General features: G+C 35.8%; 1 long non-coding RNA gene and 1 other non-coding gene across 11 annotated transcripts in view; one reads left to right on the forward strand and one right to left on the reverse strand.

Moving 5' to 3' along the window:
- The window catches only part of LOC147364676 (uncharacterized), a 147,801-nt gene that overhangs the window by 62,410 nt on the left and 72,486 nt on the right, over positions 1–12,905 (reverse strand). The window lies entirely within an intron of this gene.
- TRNAD-GUC (transfer RNA aspartic acid (anticodon GUC)) lies at positions 5,173–5,245 on the forward strand. The gene has a single exon. It is a non-coding gene; the product is annotated as a tRNA-Asp (tRNA).

Here is a 12,905-nt window from a genome sequence, read left to right on the forward strand (position 1 = left end):
TCATTATGGATGATTAAATATAAATTAGAATTAGTGAGTATTTGTTCTGTGGAGTATGAATTCTAAAGTGGCCTATCAAAAAGGAAACTAAAATTTCAAACAAAATACATCCTTCAATACTATTGATGACTTTATCACTTTAGCAAAGAAGAAATAAAAAGTATAGCATTCATATTCCGTTATGTTGTTTTTCAAGTACTTAAAATTAATGACTCTAAAGAGTTTTTTTTTTAATAAAGGTTTTTTCTTATGAGAAATGAAATCTATTGAAACCTAATTTAGACAGCCATATGCAATCATCTAGGTAGCTTCCTCATAATACTTTTATCTAGGTGATATTAATTCTTTGAAATTTTCATAAAATATATTCCCAGAAATAATAAAGCATGAAATAAAAGTAGTATACTGATATTTTGTACAAATATGGTAGAATATTATATGTAATAACAGAGAACATTTGTTATTAGTGGTGCTTACACACTTGTATGGAAAATTCTCACAATAGTTCTAGTTACTATTTAACAACTTAATATAATATAAAATTTGAAGCATGCAGACTAAAACACAAAGTAATAAAGTATAAAATAATATTATTTTCTTTATTTACATTTTCCTTCAAAGAGAATGACTTTTGCATCACTCATTATCACGCTCTATGTGTGGAGAGTGATGATCTTTTCTGTCAATCAGTCTACTCCAAGAGTCAAAGATAAAGTTACAGTCACAAGGACTGAAATGTGGAAAGATAGATCACAATCCTGCTGGGACACTCCTACATGAGCTTTTGATTTGGCCATAAAAAGGGATTATATCAATCAGAATAATATTAGGCTGGAAACAGTGGAAAACTTCATGAATAGTGACTTTTACTTTAGCAGTTTACTTGGTTCATGTGAAAATTTAAAAGTTTAGAGGTCAGTACTATAGGGTGATGCAGCTGCCCAAGAACACTTATCTTCCTGAGTTGACACTCAGCTTTTATTCATTTGTGCTTGATGGCTACTGCCATCTACATGCTACATCCACATCATTGTCTTGGGCTTGAAAATGGGGAAAGGACAAGGCTAGTGGGGCATGCCAGCCTAACCAACCCCAGAATGCCCACCCAGGGCATTTCATTATTTGGAACTAGATCACCTTTAATTGAAAAAAAAAAAAAAAAACCACCTCTGGAAGGATTTTAAATCTGCATATTAAATACTGGAAAAAGCAAAGGGAAAGGAAAGTAGAATAGCATTTGGGCCACTAACATATAGCACAGAGAACACTGGAGAGCTGCAGAGGGTCTCTTCAAGTATTCAGCTGAGTACACAGAGTATACATGGGTTTACTACCAGGGTATGCATCGTGTAGGCATAAAAGTCCAAGAATAGAATCATCTGAAAGGATCAGAGGTAACTGTCCAGTACTCAGAAAGGTCTGCAGATGGTGCTTATTCCCACAAGCCAGTTAGAAAACATCATGATTACATAAGACACTGGGTAGAGCATAGGGAGGTTTTGCTCCAGGAGTGGGGAACTATTAGCTCCAAACTGAGTACTGTTACAGTGTCACTTTTTAAAAATCTTAATAGTAAGACCCCAAAGGATCAGCTGTCTCTACGTATCTTAACTATTGGTGTTGTTCAGTCTCTCGGTTGTGTTCACTCTTTGTGACCCCATGGACTGCAACACACTTGGCTTCCCTGTCCTTTAACCAATCTCCTGGAGCTATATCTTAATTATAACTAAAAACAAAGGCCAAAATCTTATCAGGCATTCAAAGAAGGAAGAAAACACTATCCATTAAGAAAGGAGAAAAAAGACAATCCAATTAAAGACATAGATGTCAGTAGACAAGAACATTACAAGTTATCAAAATCATATGCCACATGTTCACAAGGTGGAGACATGGATGATATTAACAAAAAATACTCAAATTAAAATTTTACAGATGAATGTTACAATGTGTAAGATAGCAAATACACTGGGGAAGAGATTAATGGCAAATGAGACATTGTATAAGAAAACATGCATGACTTGGAAAATATCAATAAAACATTTCAAATTGACGAAAAGAAAATAGAATCTAAAATATGAAAAGAAAAGCAGTGAGTTGTGGGATAACTTTACGAAAATGTATATAAATGTAAATGAAGTCTCTGAAAGAGAGATATGCTGGAGAGATGCAGAAAATATTAAAGAAATAATGTATCATTATACACAATGCCCAATATATGGAAACAACCTATGTTCATTGACAGGTAAATAGCTAAAGAAAATGTGGCATATATTCACAAAAAATATCATTCAGCCATTAAAAAAATAAAGAAATTCTGTCTTTTGTGACAATGTGGATGGGCTTTGAAGGAATATGCTAAGTGAAACAAGTCAGAAAGACAAATACTATACGTTCTCACTTACATGTGTAACCTAAAATTGCTGAGTTCACTGAAATAAAGGATAGAATGTTGGTTGCTGGGACTAGGAGAGATGTTGGTCAAAGGATACAAACTTCCAGTTTGGGGTTTTAATGTACATCATAGTGACTATAGCTAACAATATTGTATTATATATCTGAAAGTTGTTTAGAGAATAAATTTTAAGTTATCATCACACACAAAAATGGTAATTAGATTAGGAAAAAAAAGTGTTAATCAGCTGGACTGTAGTACTCATTTCATAGTATGTATGAATATAAAAAAAGTATCATGTTTCATACCTTAAACTTCAATAATACTTCAATAAAGTTTATTCAATAGTTATTATTCAGTAATAATTCAATAAAGCTGAACAAAGAAAAATAAATAAAAACTATACACCAAGATTCAAGAGCTTCAGCAAAACCCAATCACACACACACACACCACTCCAAGGCACATTATAGGTCACAATCAGAATAAAAGAAAATCTCCAAAGCAACTAGAGACAAGCTCCATAGAACAAAGATAAGGAAGACAGCAGATTTCTTATTATAAAAGAAACAATATCAAATGATAAAATACTAGAGAAACATATATAAAGTACTGAAAAAAAGTTAACTTAGAATTCTAAACCTAGAAAAACATATCTGAGAAACGAAGATAAAATAGACTTTTTACAAACATACAAATTCTGAAGGAATTCATCAGACAGAAAATGGTATCATATGGAAGAACAGAACTAAGCAAAGACATAAGGAACACTGGGAATATAATTGCATAGGTAAATACATTAAAATTTTCTTATTGTTCACATTTCTTTAAAATGTAATTGCCTGTTTACAAAACTAAAAATAATATTGTGTGGGTGCTAAAGGAAAATAAATGAAAATACATAAAGTTGGAAGTAGGAGAGTAGGGGAAAGGTATACTGTGATAACTTAAAGATACAAAGATAACAAAACTATAAAGCATGAGGCAGCAACCAAATAAAGCATAAATATAATAAATGAACAAAAGACATAAAAATGGAACCATAAAAAATTCAAATAATTCAAAAGTAGGTGGAAAAGAGATTTAAAAGGAACAAAGAGTAGATGGGACAAATGAAAAGCAAATTTTGAGGTAATAGATTTCCATGTGGATAATTATTGCATCATGTGAATAACAACATCAAATGCAAATGGTACAAATATCCCCAATAAAAGGGACAGATTATTACACTGCAGTTTTAAGAAAGCAAGATCTGATTTCTACCCACTACTGCATCAATCAAGTCTAACCAGGGAAGCATCACGTGTGTCTGTGTGTCTGTGTGTGTGTGTGTGTGTGTGTGTGTGTGTTTAGGGCAGGCACTTAAGAAAGGAAGATCACAATGAATACAGAATTCCATGTACACTAACCAAAGCTATTGGTCACAGGTAGAATTTCTTCTCTTCCCAGCAGAAACCTCATGCCTGCTTTCAAGGCCTCTTAGTTCATTGCATCATCAGGCACTCAGATAACCCAAGATAATTTCCCTTAACATTAATGATCAATGACTTTAACTATACCCACAAAACTCATTCACAGCCACCCCTAGGTTCAGATGATTTGGAAATGAAGTCTAGTCAAGCTGATGTTTAATTTGTGAAATACAGCTAAATCATTACTTATAAAAAAAAATTACAGTACTAAATTCCTACATTAGAAATGAAAAAAGGTTTCAAGTCAATTATCTCAACTACTGCTTTAAGAAACTAAAAATAAATAAATAAGCTAACAGTAAGTAGGAGAAAGGAAATAGTAAAGATCATAGTTGTTGTTGGTCAGTCACCAAGTCGTGTCTGACTCTTTGTGACCCTAGCACTGCAGCACACAAGGCTTCTCAGTCCATCACTATCTCCCTGAGTTTGCTCAAAGTTAAGTCAATGATGCAATCCAACCATCTCATCCTCTGTTGCCCCTTCTCCTCTTGCCTTCAATCTTTCCCAGCATCAGGGTTTTTTCCAATGACTCAACTCTTCACATCAGATGGCCAAAATATTGGAGCTTCAGCAACAGTCCTTCCAATGAATATTCAAGGACTGATTTCCTTTAGGATTGACTGGTTTGGTCTCCTTGCTGCCCAAGGGACACTGAAGAGTCTTCTCTAGCACCACAGTTTGAAAATGTCAATTCTTCAGGACTGCCTTCTTCATGGTCCAACTCTCACATCCATACATGAGTACTGGAAAAATCATAGCTTTGATTATGCAAAACTGTCAGCAAAATGATGTCTCTGCTTTTTAATACACTGTCTAGGTTTGTCATAGCTATTCTTCCAAGGGGTAAGCATCTTTTACTTTTGTGACTGCAGTCACCACCCGCATTGATCTTGGAACTCAAGAAAGTGAAATGAAATCTGACACTGTTTCCACATTTCCCCATCTATTTGCCATGAAGTGATAGGACCAAATGCCCTGTAATCTTAGTTTTTTGAATGCTGAGTTTTAAGCCAGGGTTTTCCTGGTGGCTCTGGAGAAGGCGATGGCAACCCACTCCAGTACTCTTGCCTGGAAAATCCCATGGATGGAGGGGACTGCTGGGCTGCAGTCCATGGGGTCGCTAGGAGTCGGACACGACTGAGTGACTTCACTTTCACTTTTCACTTTCATGCATTGGAGAAGGAAATGGCAATCCACTCCAGTGTTCTGGCCTGGAGAATCCCAGGGACAGGGGAGCCTGGTGAGCTGCCGTCTATGGGGTCGCACAGAGTTGGACATGACTGAAGCGACTTAGCAGCAGCAGCACAGTTCCTGGTGGCTCAGATGGTAAAGAATCTGCCTGTCATGCAGGAGACCCAGGTTCGATCCCTGGGTCAGGAAGATATCCTGGAGAAGGGAATGACAACCCACTCGAGTATTCTTGCCTGGAGAATTCCATGGACAGAGGAGCCTGGTGGACTACAATCTATGGGATTACGAAGAATCAAACTCTAGTGAGTGACTTTCACTTTCACTCTCCTCTTTCACTTTCATCAAGAGGCTCTTTAGTTCCTCTTCACTTCCTGTCATTTAAGTGGTATCATCTGCATATTTGAGGTTGTTGATATTTCTCCTGGCAAGCTTGATTCCAGTTTATGACTCATCCAGCTCAGCATTTCACATAGCGATCATAAAAATCATAGTAGTCATTAATAAAATGGAAACGCTACGCACACACACTAACTCGCTTCAGTCGTGTCCAACTCTGTGCGACCCTATGGACAGCAGCCCACCAGGCTCCTCTGTCCACAGGATTCTCCAGGCGAGACTACTGGAGTGGGTTGCCGTTTCTTTCTCCAGTAAAATGGAAAACAGAAAAACAATTGGGAAAAATCAAAACCAACCAAAAACTAGGTATATTGGAAAAATTAATAAAGAGTAAGTTAGTCTACCAATAGTGATCAGAGAAAAAAGAGAGGACACTAACTTTACTATCAAGGATGAAAGAGTGGACATCACTATAGATTCCAAACATATTAGAAAATAATAAAGAAAAATTATGAAGATTTCTATGCCAGTAAGTTTGACAACTTTAGGCAAAATAGACAAATTTATTGAAAGAAGTAAAAACATCAAATCTAAGTCAAAATGAGAAAGATAATAGGGTTCATCTATTAAAGAAAATTAATTGTAGCTTAAAACATTCCTATCAGGAAGACTCAAAGAGCAGACAGCTTCATTTGTAAAGTCTCCTGAACATTTAAGGATGAAAGAATATCTAATTTTCACAAACTTTCCAGAAAACTTAAGGAGGGAATACTCTTCAACTCATTATATACACTCAGACTGACCCTACACAAAGCCATTATCAAAAAAAAACTATAGATAAATATCTCTTATGAAAAGTAACATGAAAGTGTTATTCACTCAGTCGTGTCCAACTCTTTACAACCCGTGGACTGTAGCCCGCTAGGCTACTCTGTCCATGGAATTCTCCAGGCAAGAATACTAGAATCAGTAGCCATTCCCTTCTCCAGATCTTTCTCACCCAGGGACTGAACTTGTGTCTCCCACATTGCAGACAGATTCCTTACCATCTGAGCAACCAAGGAAGCCCCAAATATCTCTCATAAACCTAAATTTAAAACTTGTAAACAAATCTTTTTAATTGAATCCAATAATATATAAAATGGATAATACATAACACCCCAATTTTTTTATCTCAGAAGCAGAAGGTTGGTCTAACATTCAAAAGTCAACCCATATAATTCACCAAACATATCAAACCTTTGATAAAATCCAATGTTTATTTCAAATAGGAACTTTCAGTAAAGTAGGAATAGAAGCTTCAACCTGTCAAAGCATCTGCTAAAAACCTAGAGCTAATCAAACTTAGTAGCAAAATGATAATTCCCCCAAGATTGATAACAAGATTAGGATTCTACTTTTCAACATTCTTATTATTCATTTTAATCCATGCAAAGGGGCAATAAAAACAAAGCCATCTGGATTTGAAAAATAGCATTGAAATATCTCTACTCTCAGGTAACATGAACATCTATTTTAAAAATCCAATGGAATATACAAAAATCCACTAAAATATATAATTTTAGAATACTTGCAGGATATAAGATTACATGCAAAATTAATTGCATATACTAGCAATGTTCAATTAGGAATTTAAAACAATATTATTTATAATGCATCAAATATGTGAAATACTTTAGTATAAAATATGACAAAAAATGTTACAATGGCCAGATTTTAAAAATTACAAAACATTGACAAAACCAAAGTAGTAAATGGAGATATATACTACATTCATGGTTTAGAAGACATGCTATTGTTAAAATGTCATTTTTATTCAAATTGATCTGTTAAGTCTCCTCAAATACAATCCCAAGCTCAATCTCAGCAGCCACTTTAAAAACAGAAATTGACAAACTGATCTTAATATCTACATGGAATTGCAAAGGACTAGGCTAGGCAAAATAAGAACAATATTGAAAGACTACCTGGTTTCAAGATTTGCTGTAAAGGTACAATAATCAGATAGTGTGGTACTGGCAGAATTATAAACAAAACAACAAATTAGTCAAATGTACATAGTAGATTCCAGAAATAGATCCACACACCATACGGAAAGCTGATTTTTGACAAAGGTATTCAATAGTAAACAGAATTGTTTTAACAAATGGTGCTAACACAATTGGATATCTATTTGCAAATAACAAAACAATCATTGAATGCAAAATTAAGCCCCCCAAAAGATCATATAACTCAAAAAGCAAAATCCAAAACTAAAAATTTTTAGAAAAAATATTGGAGAAACCTTGGATTTGCAAATTTGGATTATTCAAATATGTGTTAGATAACATACAAAAAAGCATAAGCCACAAAAGGATGAATCGAGAAATAAGAATTAATCAAAATTTAATGGTTTTCAAAAGACTACTACAAGACTGAAAAGACAAGTCACACATTTGGGGAAAATATGAGTGTACCATATAAACAAAGATGAAGATACGTAGAAACAAAGATAAGCACATGAAAACATGTTCAATATCATTAGTAATTAGGTACACACAAGTTAGAACAACAATGTGATAACATTACACACATTGCTTCTTCCATTCTGCAGGAAACCTCTCAGAAATAATTTTGACTTATATGGTTTAGAGTTTTAGAATAGGCAAAGAAAAAACTTGGAATTTTTTGTCCAATATTATTCTGAGGATATATATTCCAAATTATGCTAAAGTATTTCTTTAGATATAAAATTTTATAAAAGAAATTGATTTTTATGAGTATTTTTATGCTCTAATTAGAAGTGTTGTCAGAAAAATAAAAAAAAATTCTGATCCTGAATTTATTGTCTGACACAAAAATAACCTTAAGGATAGGAATCTGAGTGGTATACATATCTGTGTCTAGCGCTTAGCAACATTTGTAAAGCACATAGATGTGGAAACAAACCCTGAATATGGTTCCCACTGAACTCCACACCTCCTGATATTGAGCCCCCTCCCCGTACCAAGGTTGACCTACGTAACCAACAGAATACAGCAGATGTGATTAATGTCACTTCCAAGATCAGTTATAAAAGACACTGTAGCTTTTGTTTGGAGTATGTTGTCTTCCTTTTCCATCTTTTGATCTAGAAAAAGGGAACTCTTACACCATGAACAGCCCCACATGAGACATTCATGTTTTCTACCAATAGCCACTGAATGAGCCTGGAAACAGATTTTCCAATTCAGCCAAGCCTTCAGGTGACTGCAGCCCTAGCTGATATTTGACTGCAACATTATAAGAGATCTTAAACCAGAACCATCTAACTAAACTTCTTTCAGATTCATAACTCTCAGAAAGTGTAAAACAAATGTTTGTTCAGAAGAAGATTCACAGTTAGAAAATGAACTTATGGTTGCCAGGGGGAAGGGATAGGATAGTTAGAGAATTTGGGATGGAAATTGTACACACCACTATATTTAAAATGAATAACTAACAAGGAACTATGTACTGGATTAAAGATTTACTGAGCATGGCCTGCCCACCAGAGCAAGACCCAGTTTTCCCCACAGCCAGTCCGTCCCACCAGGAAGTTTCCACAAGCCTCTTATCTTCATCCATCAGAAGGCAGACAGAATGAAAACCGCAATCACAGGAAACTAACCAAACTGATCACATGGATCACAGCCTTGTCTAACTCAATGAAACTATGAGCTATGTAGGGCCACCCAAGATAGACAAGTCATAGTGGAGAGTTCTGACTAAACATGGTCCACTGAAGAGAGGAATGGCAAACCAGTTCAGCATTCTTGCCTTGAAAACCCTATGAACAGTATGGAAAGGCCAAAAGACAGGACACTGAAAGATGAACTCCCCAGGTTGGTAGGTGCCCAATATACTACTGGAGAAGAGCAGGAAATAGCTCCAGAACGAATGAAGAGGCTGAGCCAAAGCAGGAACAATGTCCAGTTGTGGATGTATCTGGTGGTAAAAGTAAAGTTTGATGCTATAAAGAACAATATTGCATAGGAACCTGGAATGTTAGGTCCATGAATCAAGATAAATTGGAAGTGGTCAAACAGGAGATGGCAAGAGTGAGCATTGACATTTTAGGAATCAGTGAACTAAAATGGACCAGAATGGATGAATTTAATTCAGATGACCATTATATCTACCACTGTGGGCAAGAAGGCCTTAGAAGAAATGGAGTAGCCCTCATAGTCAACAAAAGAGTGTGAAACACAGTACTTGGGTGCAATGACAAAAACAACAGAATGATCTCTGTTCATTTCCAAGGCAAGCCATTCAGTATCACACTAATCCAAGTCTATGCCCCAACCACTAATGCCAAAAAGCTGAATGGTTCTATGAAGACCTAAAAGAACTTCTAGAACTAACACCAAAAAAAAAAAAAAAAAAAAGACTTCCTTTTTATCTTAGGGAACTGGAATGCAAAAGTAGGAAGTCAAGAGAAACCTATAGTAACAGGTAAGTTTGGCCCCAGAGTATAAAATGAAGCAGGGCAAAGGCTAACAGAGTTTTGCCAAGAGAACACACTGGCCATAGCAAACAGCCTCTTCCAAAAACAAAAGAGATGACTCTACACATGGACATCACCAGATCATCAATACTGAAATCAAATTGATTATATTCTTTGCAGATGAAGAAGGAGAAGCTCTATACGTCAGTAAAACAAGACTGGAGGTGACTGTGGTTCAGATCATGAACTTCTTATTACAGAATTTAGACTTAAATTGAAGAAATTAGGGAAAAGCACTAGTCCATTTAGGTATGACCTAAATCAAATCCCTTACCATTATATAGTGGAAGTGACAAATAGATTCAAGGGATTAGATCTAATAGACAGAGTGCCTGAAGAACTATGGATGGAGGTTCATAACATTGTACAGGAGACAGTGATCAAAACCATCCTCAAGGAAAAAAAGGCAAAAAGGCAAAATGGTTGTCTAAGGAGGCCTTAAAAATAGCTGGAAAAAAAGAGAAGCTAAAGGCAAATGAGGAAAGGAAAGATATACCCATCTGAATACAGAGTTCCACCAAATGGCATGGAGAGATAAGAAAGCCTTCCTTAGTAAACAATGCAAAGAAATAGAGTAAAACAATAGAATGGGAAAGACTAGAGATCTCTTCAAGAAAATTAGAAAAACCAAGGGAATATTTCATGAAAAGATGGACACAATAAAAGACAGAAATTGTATGGACCCAGAAGAAGCAGAAGATATTAAGAAGAGGTGGCAAGAATACACAGAAGAATTATACAAAAAAGATCTTAATGACCCAGATAACCACAATGATGTGATTACTCTCCTAGTGCCAGACATTTTGGAATGGGAAGTCAAGTGGACCTCAGGAAGCAACACTATGAGCAAAACTAGTGGATGTGATGGAATTCCAGTTGAGCTAGTTCAAATCCTAAAAGATGATGCTTTTAATGTGCTTTGCTCAATATGCCAGCAGATTTGGAAGACTCAGCAGTGGCCACAGGATTGTGAAACGTTAGTTTTCATTCCCATTCCAAAGAAGGGCAGTACCAAAGAATGTTCAAACTACCACACAACTGCATTCATTTCACATGCTAGCAAAGTAATGCTCAAAATTCTCCAAGCTAGGTTTCAACAATGCATTAACCAAGAACTCCCAGAAATTTAAGTTGGATTTGTAAAAGGCAGGATCTGTTTGCCAAAATCCACTGGATCATAGAGAAAACAAGAGATTTTCAGAAAACCATCTACTTCTGCTTCATTGACTATGCTAAAGTCTTTGACTATGTGGATCACAACAAACTGTGGAAAATTCTTCAAGAGATGGGAATACCAGACCACTTTATCTGCCTCCTGAGAAATCTGTATGCAAGTCAAGAAGCAACAGTTAGAACTGGGCATGGAACAACAGACTGGTTCTAAATCAGGAAAGGAGTACGTCAAGGCTGTATATTTTCACCCTGCTTATTTAACTTATATGCAGAGTACATCATGCTGGGCTGGAAGAAGCACATGCTGGAATCAAGATTGCTGGGAGAAATAACAACAACCTCAGATATGCAGATGATACCACCCTTATGGCAGAAAGCAAAGAGGAACCAAAGAGCCTCTTGATGAAAGTGAAAGAGGAGAGTGGAAAAGCTGGCTTTAAAACTTAATATTCAAAAAACTAAGATCAATGCCTGTCATCCCATCACTTTATGTCAAACAGATGGGGAAATCTAAACAGTGACAGACTTTATTTTCTTGGGCTCCAAAATCACTGTGGATGACTACACAGCCATGAAATTAAAAGATGCTTGCTCCTTGGAAGAAAAGCTGTGACAAACCAAGATAGTATATTAAAAAGCAAACATTACTTTGCTGACAAAGATCCAAATAGTTAAAGCTATGTTTTTTCCAGTCATCACGTATGGATGTGAGAGTTGGACCATAAACAAGGATGAGTGGCAAAGAATAGATGCTTTTGAACTGTGGTGCTGGATAAGACTCTTAAGAGTCCCTTGGACTGTGAGGAGATCCAACCAGTCCATCCTAAAGGAAATCCACCTTGAATATTCATTGGAAGGACTCATGCTGAAGCTGAAGCACCAATACTTTGGCCACCTGATGGGAAGAGCTGACTCATTGGAAAAGACCCTGATGCTGGGAAAGATTGAAGGTACGAGGAGAAGGGGACAACAGAGGACAAGATGGTTGGATGGCATCACCAATCAACGGACATGAGTTTGAGCAAACTCAGGGAAATGGTGAAGGACAAGGAAGCCTGGCGTGCTGCAGTCCATGGGGTCGCAAAGAGTCGGATACGACTGAATGAATGAAGAACAACCTACTATATCAGTTCAGTTCAGTTCAATTGCTCAGTCGTGTCTGACTCTTTGCGACCCTATATTTGGGGATAATTTGTTGCTAAGGAATGGGTAACTGAAACAATTGATGAGTGATTTTTCCTAATTAAACAAATAAATGAACAAATAAACATTTTCAAATAAACTATAACTTTCAGTCCTTGATTAATCTAAAAAAATTGAATAATTCCAGGGCCACTAAAATCCCTAATTCATACATATATGTTTTGAAACAGAACAGACAAACTAAGTTATGGCAGTATTTCTATTTTAATTCAAATAAGTAGTTGTTTAAGTCTTAATTTTATTTTCTTGTATCTGAAATGGACTTTTATTTTTTATAGGATCTTACTATTTGAATCACTCTCTGCTCCCCATCAGAATCTCTAGTCTAATGATGAGTACAAGATAATAAGTGCAAGTTTCATTTCAACCCTTGTCTGTATTTCCTGTTGTATAAACAAAAAGAAAAAAATGTGAGCAAAGAGAACATATTATGGTCAGTATGTTCCAACTTAAAAATAAGATATATCTTTACAGTTAGCTACCTAATTATTTTCTTAGAAAACTAAAATCTATTTATTGAAACATATATCAGTCTACATCTACCAAAATTACCTCTGCATGCTCTTTATCAGGGACTTCCCTGGTGGCTCAGATGGTAAAGAATCTGCCTGCAATGCATTTCTTTTTCAGGTGC

This window comes from Bos grunniens, chromosome 10 (assembly GCF_055505025.1).
Source record: "Bos grunniens cultivar Pamir isolate PY7600 chromosome 10, Bosgru_T2T1.0, whole genome shotgun sequence".
NCBI lineage: Eukaryota > Metazoa > Chordata > Mammalia > Artiodactyla > Bovidae > Bos > Bos grunniens.